The sequence below is a fragment of the Coregonus lavaretus genome, assembly GCF_964263955.1.
Source record: "Coregonus lavaretus genome assembly, chromosome: 26".
NCBI lineage: Eukaryota > Metazoa > Chordata > Actinopteri > Salmoniformes > Salmonidae > Coregonus > Coregonus lavaretus.
The window spans coordinates 30,038,902-30,055,206 of record NC_140013.1 but is presented as its reverse complement, the minus strand read 5'-3'; positions in this window follow the sequence as shown (position 1 = coordinate 30,055,206).

Sequence of the window (16,305 nt, the reverse complement as noted above, 5' to 3'; positions counted from 1 at the left end):
ATGAACAATTGAATCAGATGTTTTGAAAAGAAAACGGTTCAGACGAACAACCGAGTGTCATTGACAAGTATAGGACGCGTCAAACCGTCGGTTTAGTCAAACAGATGCATTCATACTGACCAAATGATCAACTCAACCGAGACAGATAACCCACCCCACTCAACCACAATGACTGACCTACCCCAACCCAGGCAAACCTATTTATACTATTTTCTACTTATTGCAACCCTCGAGGCTTTTTTATCATTTAGCATGTATTTTAAATTCAAAGGCTCCCAGTGTCTACTTTTCTGGTTCTTATATTTGGAGAGACCTACTAGGTTTTTCTGCAGATGTTGCCGAGCCCCAGATCGAACCACACAAACGTTATACTATGAGTAAGAACTTGGCTTACCTCTTAAAAGCGGCCGCTTTTGTTTGTATGGTCCGTCCAAGCCGTTTCACAACCGCAGATGTACACCGTCTCTGATCCCTATTTTTAAACTCCTGGCAAGCTCGCCAATTATGTCGTAGAAACATTTGACTAAGAGATAATCTACTCAAATAAATATCTCTCAAGACACAGGAGCCTGTGAATTCAAGAATTAGACTTTATTGCATAATAACGCCTGAGTTCTTTCTCCATGGAGGAACTGTCTCCCCCTGGCTAAGAGATCTCTTATATAGACCCATATGGAAAAAACAGGCATACAGTCCTAACTTTTTTTTAGTTCTGCACTCTGCACCACCCCTCTTTTTCAACGTCCAGCTGTTACACATTATCCACTCCAAAATGTCATGAATGCTCTTTTCCATATGAAGCCTCTCATTCTATCATTCTTCTGTCTACGTGGCTTAGGCCCCTTCTTAAAACACTAATGTACTGCACACTGTTTAAGAGCCTCTGTGAAATAACACATGCATTCATTTAAAACATAGCATATACTTAATGTCTACATTTCTTATTCAAGTTTCTGAATTATACAATATCAAACATGTTTATTACATTTTACCTTTGGCATCTCCCTACACGTGCCATAATGATACATAAAATAATCCTATATATCCCCCCTATGGGACATTCCAATATTGTCCCAAATAATACAAAGATTAATTTTTAAATATATGTAAGCATGTGCATTTACTTATTCTTAGCCTTGCCATATTTAGTTTCACTTCACACGCATATATTTAAACCAATACATCTTCCTCAATACTTGACCCATCCTGATGAGGTCCCATAGCCCAGTCAGGCATTGAATACAAGTCTGCAAGGTTTTCCTCTAAATTAACCTCCACATTTTCCTGTTGGGCTTTGTAACCATGGCAGGCCCATCCACCCCCAGGGACAACTCCATACAGACATTCAGGATTCCCAAATGGACAGTCCATTGGTCCTCCTTTAACATTACAAGATTTCCCATATTTATTAACATACTGTCCTGGAGCTCCCTGAACTGGGTGTATTTCTTTGGCTGAAATAGTAACAATTGTCTGTACAGTCATTTGTTTTACTGTGGTTTGAATCAAAAGTGATTTTAACAGAGGTAGTATACAACAAAACACTACTCCCATTACTACAAGTGATATTCCTATCATTATTGCCATTTTTGTAAACATTGCACCCCATTTTCCCAAAGTTAATTCCATCCAGTCCCAAACATGAGCATCATACCCAGCATTATCCTTAACCTCTTTTCGTAGTCCCTTGAGTTTAGTCATTGCTTCAGTGAAAGAACCATCCGGGGCAGTATTATTGGGGATAAAAGTACAACATTCATCTCCAAACATAACACAAACTCCACCTTTCTCCGCTAATAGCCAGTTTAGAGCCTGCCTATTCTGCCATGCCATTCTACTGGTAGCCTGTACTTGCTCTCCTAAAGCTGATAATGCAGAGTCTGTGTAATTAATAAACCTTTGTTGATTATAATAAATATAATTGATCCATTCAAGGTTTTTGTTGGTTGTAATCCAGACTAATATTGATTCAAATCCTGCTTTAATTTCATCTCTTGCCTTATATTCATTTGGAATTCCTCTGGGTTGACCTATTGCATCCAAATATACACTGGGGTCATGTTCATATGATCTTTTTACCCTTTTATTATTATTCTGTGCATCCCTATTTGTTGTTTGGTCCACCTCCCACTCTGATATAACCACCTCCTGAAGCATTTGTACTCTAGCACATACTCCCTTCCATCCTTTAAGCAAAGTAGCCCTAATCTTTTGTTCTCCACATACCCAAAAGAAATCTGCCACTGCCACCGATTGATCCTCATAAGGAGAAATCAATGGCATTGCCAGTGTTTGCTTCTCACATTCCCCAGGGTCACCCGGCCCTCCATTTGTAGCTATTACCCCAGTACTTGATCCTGCTGCCTGATAAACTGCTCTGTAGGGGGTATCTGCATTCCAGGACGTATCATTATTTAGGTGCCATGTGGTCTCACACTTTCCCTTAAATTTTCCCAAATCGTGCTCCCCATCTGTTTTATTGTAGCATTCATAATTTAGATTATAGTCTATACGGTATTTTTCCGGTGCTTCCATTTTTCTGGGCTCTATTCTGATATCAAATTTTTTACACCACTCTCCCCATCCTGTTTGATTATAGAATCTGTAATGATAGGGATTTCCCAAAAATGATAAACATTCTGCAGGACAGTAGGGCCCTTCTCCTCTTTTAAGATGACAGTAGCTTCGTTGGAAGCTAGCACAGTCCTTGTAACTGTGTGGACTTGGTATTACTATCAATTCTTTTAATGGAGAAGGAGCACATACCAAACAATTTGTTTTTCTATTAATTATTTTAGCTGAATATTGTGCCCATTTGTACCAATCATTTTGCATGGCTCCCTCCCATAGCCTTTCTATTTTTTGTGATGCTATTATTACTTTCGGTATTACTGTAGGGGCTAAGGTAGATTGTCTACTTTCCTGACTTCCCCAGTTTGTTAAAGAATCCCATACATTTTGAAAAAACCCATTTGTTCCTATTTTTTCTAATCCTGTCTTTGTTGGTTCAACTGCTATAGTACTTAGTGGTCCTTGGGTAGTGGTCATAGTTACATTAACTATTTCATGTTCTTCCTCCTGTCCAGATTGGTGTTTGGAAATAGGATCAATGTCCATTGTTGTTATACTATTTCCTTCTAACCCTTTAACACTATCTATTTCCAATATGTACTTTGCATTATTTTCTTGAGTCAATTCCTTAAAGGTAATTTCCCAACTAGTGTCTCCTTTGTTAACTTCTATTTGACAGCCATATTCATCCCAGATTGCTTCTCCTCTTGATTGATGTTTAGCCCACCCACAAAGTGATCTCTCTGGCAGAGGTTTTATCCTACGTATTGAAAATGATCTTTGAGTTTCTTCAACTGTCATTACTTGCGCTGGAATAGAAATACTAGTTCGAGCTATCCCCAATGGTACATGCTTTTTTATTCTATTCTTCAATCTAACTTTAGGGGCCAATTTCTTAAGCACTGATGGAATCATGAGATGCCTAGCTTGTTTTATATCCATTATTTTTCCATGTCTATTTACTTTTAGCTCAACTTCTACACAATGATTTTTTAGACATTTTATTCTAAACATTACATATCCCTCAATCTGACATTTCCCCAATCTAGGCCATCCTGTATACGACACTTGTTCTTTGTTTACAACAGCAATTCTTCCTGGCTCAGTAAGACTATCTCTAGAATATTGTATAGTAGTAGGCAGACCCACCACCATCTCTCCAAGGTTAACTGCTATTACCGTTAGAGCAATTCCACAGTTCTTAAATTGTCTGAGATCATGTGAGGGCAGAGAAGTCAATTGTGGGAAAGTCTCTTTCCTCAACAGCAGAGAAGTCTCTTCCTTTAATGGTAGAAAGATCACTTCTTCCTCCTTCTCCTGTTGTCCCTCCACTCCCTAGGTGTCTGCTTGTGTTTGGGGGATCTGCCATGGCAGGCATCCTATCAGCAGTATTCCCCACATCATCAGGCCCCACCTCCAGACTCTCCGGATTTTCAGGTGGGAGTGCCTGTTCTCCTTCAACGTTGGCACTTGGACTCGTGCATGCTTCTTCTTCTTGGACTCCATCTGGTGCCTCGACATCCTCCTCTTCCCCATGGCTTGCCGATGGCAGACTGGTTCTCTTCGGGACCCTGGTGCAGTGGTTTAGATGGTACCACGTCGTACTTCCTTCCACCTGTACTGCTGTGGGCGTCGCTCGGATCACCGTATATGGTCCTTCTCTCCTGGGCTCGTTCCACTTCCTACGAAACACTCGGATGTAGACTTGATCTCCTGGAATCACCGGTCCTGGCTCCTCTGGTCCAGGTTCCGGTTCTCGCCCTTTTTCCTGGAGATAGATAACTTTATGTATAGCAGTTAGTTGTCTTACATATGCTTTAAGTTCCATCTCTAATTGTTCCAATGAGGGTCCTTTGTAGGGCCCTCTTAGACCTGGTACTGGCATGGGTCGACCCGTAAGCATTTCATGCGGGGTTAGATGCGTATTTCTGTTAGTTTGCATGCGATAACTCATCAATGCTAGTGGTAGTGCATCCACCCAATTGAGTTTTGCACTAGCACAGATTTTATTCAGTTTAGCCTTGAGGGTGCCATTAATTCTCTCAACCATCCCCTGAGATTGCGGATGATACACACACCCTAATCTTTGCTTAATCCTTAGCTGCTGTAATACTTGCTTCACTGTTTTCTGAATAAACGCTGATCCATTGTCTGAACTGATTTCTGTTGGTATTCCGAATCTGGGTATTACTTCTCTAGTTAGAAATTTGATTACTGTTCCTGATCCTAAATCTGCTGAGGGTACCGCTTCTACCCATCTACTGAATCTATCTATGATCACTAGCATGTACCTTTTGCCATTCACCTTTTTTATCATATCTACATAGTCCATGACTAAATGTCGAAATGGTCCTTCAGGAACCGGTATGTGCCCTATAGGTGTTGTTATCCCTTTCCTTACATTGTTTTGTGCACACACCTCACATCTTGCTAACGCCTCATCTATTGTTGCCTGTAGGTATGGAGACCAGTATCCTTGTCTTTTAATTTTCCTTACTATTTCCCCCCTTGCGCAATGGTCAAAACCATGCGCATCAGTTATCAGTAAGTTGAGCAACACAATGGGTGCTACTATGGTACCTTCATGTGACCTCCATAATCCCTTCACATCTTTGGTGGCCCCTCTTTTGTACCACATAGTCTGTTCATAAGGTCCTGCTCTTTCCTGCATCCTTATTATATCATCTGGCTGTGGCATGGATTCAATAATGACCATTGGTGCTGTTAACACTGGGACGGTGCATCTAGATGCCTTTCTTGCAGCTTCATCAGCTGCATTGTTTCCTTTAGTTATAAATCCTTTTCCTTTTCTATGCGCCTGACATTTCACTATCGCCAATTTAGTGGGATACATTAACGCCATCATTAATTCCACAATCTGCTCGTGGTGTTGTATGGGTGTACCATCGCTTTTCTTGAACCCTCGCTGCTTCCAGACTGCCCCAAATAGATGACACACCCCATGTGCATATGCTGAATCAGTATAGATATTAACAGTTTTTCGTTTCCCTAGGATGCAAGCTGCAGTGAGTGCTTTTAGTTCAGCCAACTGGGCTGAGCATGGCTGTGGACAGTACTCTGCTATCACTTCTTTGAAACTTTCTCCATGTTTTTGCACTACTGCATAGCCTGCATGATTTCCCACATGATCTTTATAACAGGATTCATCAACAAAATACTCTTCTATGCACTCTCCCCCTAGGCCAGACAACGGGGTTGACTCTAAATCTGGCCTTAGTCGAGTAAATGTCAATGAATCTGCTACACAGTCATGTGCTTTCCCCTCAAACTCTAAGGGGATTCTTTCAGCTGGGTTTACTGTACTGCATCGTTTAATGGAAACATCTGGATAGGTCAGTAGAGTCAAGTATTCCAAAGTTCTAGCATTGGTAAGAACAAACTTCCCTTGTTCTATTAGTTCCACTATTTTATGGTGTGTATATATTATTACCGGGTATCCCATAGTAATTGTGGACGCTTTGTCATATGCATATTGTAATGCAGCTAGACCTTGATAACAGGGTGGATATCCCTGGGCAACAGAATCTAGTTTAGAGCTATAATACGCAATAGGTTGTTTTCGTCTTCCACTGCATGTCTCTTGCATAAGTACCGCTGTTGCATACCTATCACATCTATTTGCCACATACAACAAGAATGGTTTTGTGTAATCTGGGGCTGCTAGAGCCGGAGCTGACTGTATTTCCGTCTTTATTGTTTCGAACGCAGTCAATGCGTCAATGTTCCATTCCAGGCTTGCTCTAAGGTCTAGTTGTCCTGCTTCTTTCATGATTTCTCGTAGAGGAGCAGTTTTAACTGCATATTCCTCTATCCAGTCTGAGCTGAATCCTGTCATCCCTAAGAACGTCATCATCTGAGCAACTGTTTGAGGTAGTGGTGCCTTGCTGATTCCTTCCAATTGTCCTGGTGCTATTGCCTTTGTTCCATGTGCAATTGTTCTTCCTAGATATTCAACTTGGGACTGGCAATACTGAAGTTTCTTTTTTGACACCTTGTGTCCTCCTTCTGCCAGTCGCTTTAAAACCTTTATAGAATCAGCATGGCATTGTTCTAAGGAGGTAGCGCAGATCAACAGGTCATCCACGTACTGGATCAATGTTCCTTCAAGTATTAGATCTTCTAGATCTACTCTTAACACCCGATTGAACAAATGAGGAGAATGCTTAAATCCCTGTGGCGTTCTAGTATACACAAATTGCTTACCTTTGTAGGTAAATGCAAACAAGTGTCTGCATTCTTCTGCCAGGGGCACACTAAAAAATGCTCCACATAAGTCAATCACTGTGAAGTACTTTGCTTCTGGGGGAACATTGGTGAGTAGCGTATGAGGGTTTGGAACATCAGCAGGCCAATCTTGTACTATTTCATTTATGGCCCTTAAATCATGTACCAGCCTCCACGTTTTCCCATCTGCTTTAAGGACCGGCAACAAAGGTGTATTACAACAACTTTGTGTTTCTATTAGTACTCCTGCTTTTATCAGTCCTTCAATTGTGTCACTGATGCCCTCTTCTGCTTCAGGTTTCATATGGTATTGAGCCCTCCAAGGGGGCTTAACATGTGGCTTTGTTTTGATAAACACAGGACTTGCCGATTTTACCAATCCAACATCTGTATCATGTTGTGACCATACCTCCTGAGGTATGTTTTTCTCCATTTCCTGTTTTAGCTTGTCCTCCAATTCTGTTACTTCCCCTAGCTGCGTTAGCTGTTGGGATGTAACTTCCACTGCCCTGGGGTCCCCAGTCATTATTGTAGTATGGTGTATTTTGATTAAGGCTTTATCTTTTGAGTGATAAATCAGTGGATTTTCCGTTTTGTTCCATTGAATTGTTTTTGCTCGCATCATCATGGTGCCCAAATCCCTAGCCTCCATTCCCCTGTTCACCAGCAAGGCAATGTGTGGGGCAGCTTTAGAAACATTATACCATTTTGCCACAAAGTCTGAGCCATCCATGTCCGTCACCTCCATTGCTGCTCCTTGATTTCCTATAATTATGTACTGAGACATTATAGGTACTGATTTCCCTTTTGTATTTAATAACCACAGTTGCTCTAAAAGATCATCACGATAGGGATCATATTGCATGGTGCAGTGAAATTCTGACTTTCCTCTTTCCGCTTCTGGTATCTGAGCCTGAATAAACCTACCCCATTTCTTTACTACTCTATCTACTTCTGTCTCAATATCCCCTAACCAATAGACATTTGCTGTATCCTGTTTCATTACCATTTGTAAGTTCAACCCTGCCCTTTCTATAATTACTCCTTCAGAGGAACATCGAATTTGTATACCCATTTTGCATAGGGCATCTCTTTATCGTATCTGAAGATTATGCCTTTGTTAAATGTTTTTCATGACGAAATGGAATGTTGGTTGTTCAGGCCAGAGGGGGGATGTTTTATGATGTTATTTGAAATGTGCCGCTTGGAGGGTGACGCCCGAGGGGAGACTGGTGATTGGCCAGAAGAGGGGGTAACCCTTATTTTGGTATTGTCTATATAAGAAGGGTTTTAGACAATAAACCCCAGAGCGGTTATTATAATTCGAGGCAACTGCTCTCCAGACAACGCGTGTCTGTAATTTATGCTGTAACCTCGTGGTATGAATAAAAACTTCTGACACGATGCAGCATAGATGGACTCTTTTGTTGACAGCAATGATGACCACCATTCATCATATACGACATAATGGCGCCCAACGTGGGGCTGGTTTTGCGTCTCTTCTGTGTTGCAGTCAATCGCCGGGCTAACTCTCTCTGAGGCATGGAAAAAAGGGTGAGTGTTCTTACCGCTTTGGAGTTTGTTAGATTGGATATGACTTGTGTACACGGGAGAGATGTTCCATTATGACCTGGCCTCAGGTGGCGTTGTTGCTGGTCGACTGGAGTCTGCTAAAATGTTATTTCATTGGTAACTATAGACAATGATAATTTAGAGTGATAAGTTTATAGTTCATTGGTAACGGATGGCAATGAGGATTTAGAGCATAAATTTATATTTCATTGGTAACTATGGGCAATGACAAATTTAGGAAAACGGTAGGAGACATTTATATTTCATTGGTAACTATGAGCAATGATAAGGTTATATGTCATTGGTAACGGGTGACAATGATTGGTAAATTCAGATATGCGCATTCTTTAGGGCACTGGACCGCTTGAAGACCCCGAGGGGGCCATTTTAGATAATGGGCTGGCAAACCCGTGTGTACGTTAGAAGGTATATTCGGTGAGTTTTTGAAGAGAACTCGGGTTGGTGGAATTTATCTGATTGTGATCCGGATTTGATTCTCATTCGACGGGGTGTTTGATTAGGTCTGATTTCTCGGTGTAATTGTCATTAATTCTCGGCAACAAAAACGGTAGGAGAAATAGGTTTAAAATAATTAGGCCAGTGCAGGGTGGGGGATTGTGTAGTAAGCCGCAGTTAGCTAGAGGCTAATGCTAATGTCGGCTAAATGGGAGTGTGTTTCATGCTACATGGTACATCGTGGCTAGAGGCTAAAGGCTAATTGTGTTGCGTGCTGCATGCTAACGTATCCTTAGAGACTCCATTGCGATGGATTAAAGTCTCTTAAATTTGTCTCTGTGTTTAAGTCAGGTTATATGTTTTGTGAGCGCTGTTAAATGTTGTTTGACTATAAGGGGGAAACGGGAGTTATAGCTGGAGGGTTATTCTGTCTGTTTGGGGAGAGAGAATAGAAAATCTTCCTTCCACGGTGAGAAGGGATTTTTGAATGGTTGTGCGCATGCGTTTAATTTTACGATACTACCCTACAGAAAGGGGGAGGTTATGACACGAGATTAGGACACGTGTTGATTTTACGGGGCTAAAAACTACGAAATGAGGTTGGCTAAGCCTACAAAACAAAATGGTGGCTTAAGGTCATAGGTCCCATTTGGCGTTACCCTGCAAGGGAAAATAGACAGAGGAGAAATTTTAACACGATGATTCTAGTTTAAACTGCGATTGGTTAAAGATGAAACTTGTTTGGTAGCCTATTGAATTTATAAATTAGATATATGGTAGCGGATTATAATAAATTGAATAAAATAATTAAAAGACGGATTAAAATAAAAAATGTTTTTGAGCGATCTATTTAATTCTGAGTTTAGTCTTAGAGGGAATAATGTAGAACGAATGAATATTGAATGGTTTGAAATACTCAGTGATGGCATTAACTACTAAAATGTGATTCTGTGTCTCTGTTTTTTCCTGTCATATGAGTGGAGCGATACGATACGACAGGAGAGAGAAGGGGTTAACGTGTGGCTGACGTGTGCGTCACGTGACAAGGTGTGACGAGGCAGACGAGAGGATCAGATCAGGCTAGTACACAAAATCATCCTAACAGAATATGTGATGTTATGACAATTTTACATGGGCTTGGCAAATACTATTTCATTAAAAATTGCATTTTGGAGGCTGTGTATCACTGGGGTTTGATTACAGATGTGTTGGGAATCAAGGATGGATGGAGGATTGTTCTGTAAATTTAAGATAATTAGAGCTAATAGAGCAAGGGGTTATGGGAATTGGAGTATTGAAGGGTTGTAAGGTTAGAAGGCTTTGTTTATGGGTATTTTAGTCTGAAGTTTACTAACTTCATTTACTTGCATTTGATGGGTTGTGGTAAGATAGCCAACACTAATTGATATTGGTGACATAGGAATAGGAATTGGGGTTAATTATTCAGGATTGTTAATGGATTTGTTTAGGTTATATTAAGAATTACAGGGGGGAAGCCTATATAACCTATATAGTCTAAAATAGGATAGTTCACAATAAAGGAATAGAAAGGCTTGTTACAATGGGGAAAAAGATATCAGGACTATGAAAGTCATTACACGGGTTGAAATAGTGGTAATCCTTTAATTAAAGTGTTGCTAGGGTATCCGGCAAGTGAAACAAAAGTTGCCCTTCATTCTCAAACAGAAATTGATAAAATATTCCAGCGATAGGATAGGCTAAAAAATAGAGCTTAGGGATGCTTATCCTCAGTTCCAGTCATCATCCAGGAGAGTGATTATTGCCTCAGAGATGAAGATGAATCCAAAACTTCAGAAGTAAGAAAAACCGAGATGTCTGGAAACGAAGAGAAGAATGAGGTTCAGAAAGATGAAGATGAAGTTGAAGATGAAGATTTGGAGATTAAAGGTGCTTTATTTTCAAGAGGAGTTTGTCCTACAAGGACTGGCACAGAAGAACAGTAAGAAGATGATGGAAGATGATATTTCGAGGACAGAACTTAGAACTAAGGTTGAAGAATACTGATATGTCAACGACGAGAAGGAACAGGACCAAGAAAACATGCTGAGAAAATAATCCCAAGAGTTGGAGAAGAAGAAACTCTGAAAACTCAATCATACAACGGGTGGAGAAGATAAGTTTTGGTTATGAAGAATCAGAGTGAACCAAATCAACAATCACTGTTACAGCTTTAACTGAACAATATCAAAGGCAATTGTACCAGCCAAGGGGGGACCAGATGTTCCATATCGACCGCCAGTTTCTGGACAGACACAGAATTGGAGGAGGAGGAAGAACAGAGAACATTTTTAAGGAGGATACAGGGGCAATTCAAGATCACCTGTTAGTGTCTAGAAGATCCGGAAGGGGGGGCATTGCTGAGAGCATCGATTAGAGGAGAAGAGAAAATAGCTAACAGTTGAAACAACCGACCATTAGAAGTGATAGTGAATAGGGGAAAAACTTATTTGTGTTCAGCCTAAAGAGGTTAAACATCTCACTACTTGATAACTAATTAGGATAGGGATTTGAGGTAGTAAAACAGTTACTTACTCTTAAGGTACTAATATTAGAAGATGCTGTTATGGCAGTGTTGGGAAGAGATGCATGGTTTGAATTGAATTGTACAATAAAATGTACACTAGACGACTGTCTATTAGACGATCTGTCTGGGAAAATAAAGTTAAAAGGGGGTGACTATTATTCTGGGTTACATTCTTACACTAAGGGATTTCAGGCTAGGCTAAAAGGTGTTTAGACGTTTGCCAAGTCTGTGTGTAATGAGTCAGAAGCAGGTGGGGAACTTTCCCAATCACATATTCCAAAAATTTGGTGGTAAGAGATTTTGTCAATAAATCAGGGGAAAAGGTTTTAAATGTTATGAGAGAAAAGATTAGATTAAAATAAGTTAGGAATAGATTAGGGTTGAAGGAACTCTGAGACAGTAAGCTAAGTTTCAAAGGTAGTAGAAAGAGAGAGAGAGAACAGTGATGAAGGACATTTTAAAGTTTAGTGGGAAGATATGGTAGGAGTTTAGATCTGATAGGGGCAAATGCATTGAGAAAGTATGTGTTGCTGAATGATAAGAGAAGATTGAGGGTGATGGAGTATCTATATTTACAGTTTCCAGCAGGGAGATCAAGGTCATTATAGGTGTATTTTGTGTAATCAAAAGTTTGAAAGTCAGGGATTTAGAGATAGGACTGAGATTTGGGGAAAAAGTGACACTAGTGGTGATGGATGGAAGTACAAGGAAAGAGTTCAAAGTCTTAGGGGAAAACTGGGGGAAAACTAGGAGTAAATAAGGACATTAACACTTCAGTCTATTAGAACAACAGGGAGAAGCAATTTAACTCTTTCAACATTGATAGGTATTAAAGTCATAAATATATTGCATTTGATTATAAGGGAACCAATACAGCACCAATTTTAGGGGGGAAAATACTTATTAGGGTTTAGGATGGGGACGTTTCTCCCATATGGAGAGATAATTATGGAGAATAAGTATTGTTATCAGGACCAGGAGTAAAAGGAGGTATAGTTTAGAAGAGGGTTAGGAGTGACTGTTCACTTATGTTGCGTAATGTTACAGAGAAAGGTCAGGGAGAATATATGTGTACTTATCTAGTGCAAGCATTAGAAGTTGTTCCGGTTAGGAATTATTGGTTAAAGGGCTATGTAATTCATAAAGTGATGCCTATAATGGAAGATTTGAAATCTGTTGAAGCTTCCGCAGTCACCAAGGGAGTTCAGGAAGTGTAGATTACAGTAGTCACTCAAACAGTAAATAATACACAGAGTATATTGGTAGCTTTTCCACTAGAAGGAATTAAGGGTTTTAATTAATCAACTAAATCAACAACGTTAATGGTAACTTTGGGGAAGGGATTAATGATACGATGGCAATAGCAAATGTAGGAAGGATGACACCGACAACAACTGTTCTGAAATTAAAGGGGGTTAGCAAGAAGGACTCAGGGGTTATGTTACGGATGGAGAGGGCTGTCAATGATAGTACGAATAGGGTTAAAATAGGAGAACAGAGAGTAGTAGAGAGAATATAGATTCATCATGGAGGACAGGATGAGGTCTTTGATTTTGATGACAGACGGGAAGAGGTATCTGCAGTGCCGCTTGTTCGTCTGTTGTGGAAATTAGAGATAGATTAACTCATTCTGTGAGATCAGTGAGGAATCTTGAGGTCCATGTCTGTTGAGGATTCCAGCACCAGACATGTTAGACGGTCGCGCGGCCTCTGTCAGGTGTGGTTCAGTCTTATGATTTGTCATGACTGTGGTATCAGCAACAGTCATTGACAGATAGAATAATGTCGTTGTCAGAACAGTGGTTTAAGCCTAGGGTTAGGTGGAATTGGGTTAAGTGAATTAATATGGGAATTGTTAAATGGGAAAGGAAAAGCAGGTAACAACAGAATCCTGAAGTATTCAGGTGAAACATTGAGGGCTAAAAGTTGTTTTTGTTCTAATAAAACATATGAGGTAAGGGGTGTGTTCCTGGGAAGATCAGATTGGGATGTTATATGATAACTTTGGATAAGCATTACCTTAAGGGTAGTAATGAGAAATATGTTACTTTTTAGGTAGCAGGTAGTAAGAAGAGCAGGACGTTGATGGTTAAACGATTAGCTTTTGACTGACAATGTGACTATGGAGAATTTTAGAGATATTTAGAGGGTTTGGGATGATAAAAGCATATATATTCTTACATTATGGATGGAAAGGATTTGGTTACATGTCAACGTTGAAGCTTCCATATGAGGTTTTACCATTATATGAGGGATAGCATTGGACACAGCTAAATCTAGGGTTAAAAGGGTGACATGGCGACATGTCATAGGCTTCAAGCCTATCATTGAAGGATAAGGTCAGGGAGAAGGGGGGACTTTATTCATGGTATGGTGTAACATTTGGGAAGATCATATTGATAAATATTAGTTATACTTTGAGTCCAGATAGTTCAGATAAGATCACTGGGGTTATAGATGCATTATAAGGGATGTGTTTGGGAGATCTGAGAAGATTTGGTTGCAAGATCAATTAGGCCAGTAGGGGCAGTGATGGGTCAGATTTTAGTTTCAGCTTTGATAACACTGTGATGTTTGTAATTTGTTACTGATCTTTGAGAAAGTTATGATATTGAGATAGGTTGGAGAGTGATTCCTGGAGACAACACTCAGATGCCGTTGTTGATTGTTCCGGATCTGGACGAAGACGGACGAGGGGGTCTAGATGGACTACTGATGGATAAATATCATTTTTTTATGAGTTGATTATTTTTCAAAAAAAAAATTTTTTCTCAATAGTAGGGTGATGTTGGTATGATTTATGAATCAAGGGGGGGATAGGTTAATGTGATTCATACATCATTTATAGGTCATTTTTATATTCTTAAATTGATGTTGAGGTTTAATTTGAAAATGTTGTTTTGCAAAAGATACTGTTGGTCGTTTATTTTCTTGTCATTCCAGAAGCATTTGGGAGAACATGTGGAGATTGGAATACTCAAACAAAGACAATATGAAGGGACAATATGACTGGAGGAGATGAAACAAGGAGGGTGTGGCTGATTCCATCATCAACAAGTCCATTGGAAGAGGACACTACGGGGCGATGAAGTGTAGTGGACTACATTCCAGTGTCTGCAATGAAATATAGACATGTGTAATACATAATTGTGTAATAGTCTCAGGTATTAATTTTGTAGAATGATGTTTGATGTTATTGAATACATGTGAGGATCTTAGATGTTTTTGTTTATTTCGGTGAATGTTTAGGGACAGAGAGGCTAGGAAGGGAGAGTTTCATTGTCCGGTCCTATGGGTTGACCAGCCGTACAATGAATGTTTATGGATAGGATTTTGTTTGCCGGGCTTACATATGTATTTAATTGCATCATAGTTTCAAATGCATTTACATGGTTAATGAGGTTATCTGGAGTACCGACGGTGGTTGCCTGGGGCAGAGGGACCGTGAGAGAATTTTACTGTCTTGATTGATATGGATGGATGGCTGCTGGACAGTTTTTCGCTCTTACACTCCATAGAGATTTCTTCATATGTCATAGTAATGTATTCACACTTCATAAACAGGTATTTCATTGAAAGGTATTTACACTCTAGAGGAGAATGTGTTTGGTTTAATGTTAAAGATACTCAATGAGATAAATGGTTAATAGTCATAATCTTATTCTGTTTGTTTTCGAGACGTTTATTTCGTCTCGAAAGGGGGGAATATCGTATCTGAAGATTATGCCTTTGTTAAATGTTTTTCATGACGAAATGGAATGTTGGTTGTTCAGGCCAGAGGGGGGATGTTTTATGATGTTATTTGAAATGTGCCGCTTGGAGGGTGACGCCCGAGGGGAGACTGGTGATTGGCCAGAAGAGGGGGTAACCCTTATTTTGGTATTGTCTATATAAGAAGGGTTTTAGACAATAAACCCCAGAGCGGTTATTATAATTCGAGGCAACTGCTCTCCAGACAACGCGTGTCTGTAATTTATGCTGTAACCTCGTGGTATGAATAAAAACTTCTGACACGATGCAGCATAGATGGACTCTTTTGTTGACAGCAATGATGACCACCATTCATCATATACGACATCTTCCCAATAGATTGACAGGGGTGTGTTCTGATACAAGTATAGGGAGGGTTGCGGATTTGTCATCCGCTGTCAGGCGAACTGGAGCTGTCATTGGAATTAACTGCGTTTGTCCCGAGAATCCTATAGTTTTTGCATATTTGCCAGACATGGGGAGGTGAGAGGCATAATTTGGACTTACACAAGTGTAAGTGGCTCCAGTATCAACCATCATTGGTGTGCCTCTGTTCTCTATTTGAACCTGCAGCATAGGTTCTTGATCAGCTTGTGTAGTTAGTACTGTAAACTGACCCTCCCCGGTAGGATTCTCTGGGCACCCCTAGTACCCCTGATTAGGCCCAGCCCATGGATTCACAGGACCTTGGATCTGTTGCTGATTTTGTTGCCAGCCGTCAGGTTGCTTCCAATTATCTTGGTTTTTGTTCCCCTGTTGTTGCCAGGGTTTTGTGGGGCAGTTTCGTCTGATATGCCCTTGCTGCTGGCATCCCCAGCAAATTCCAGGTTGCCCTTGTGGGCCCTGAGTTCTTCCTTTTTGATTATTTTGCTGAAATTTTTGTTGTTTATTGTTATTATTCCATTGCCGGGGTTGTTGTGCATACACATTCACTACTGGTACTGTGGGTTGTACTTGGGCCTGTGGCGCGGGAGGCAGATATGGCCCTCCAGGAGTAACTGCAGCCATCATTCCTGTTTCATTCGCAGGTGCTGCTACTGGGGCCTGGATTTTCTTCTTCCCTCTGTTTGTCAGTTCTTCCAATTGGAGTTGAGTCAGTTTCCTCTGAATGTCTCTCCCCTGCTCCATAAGTCTCTGTTCATCCTTTCTGTGTTTTTCTACTGCAT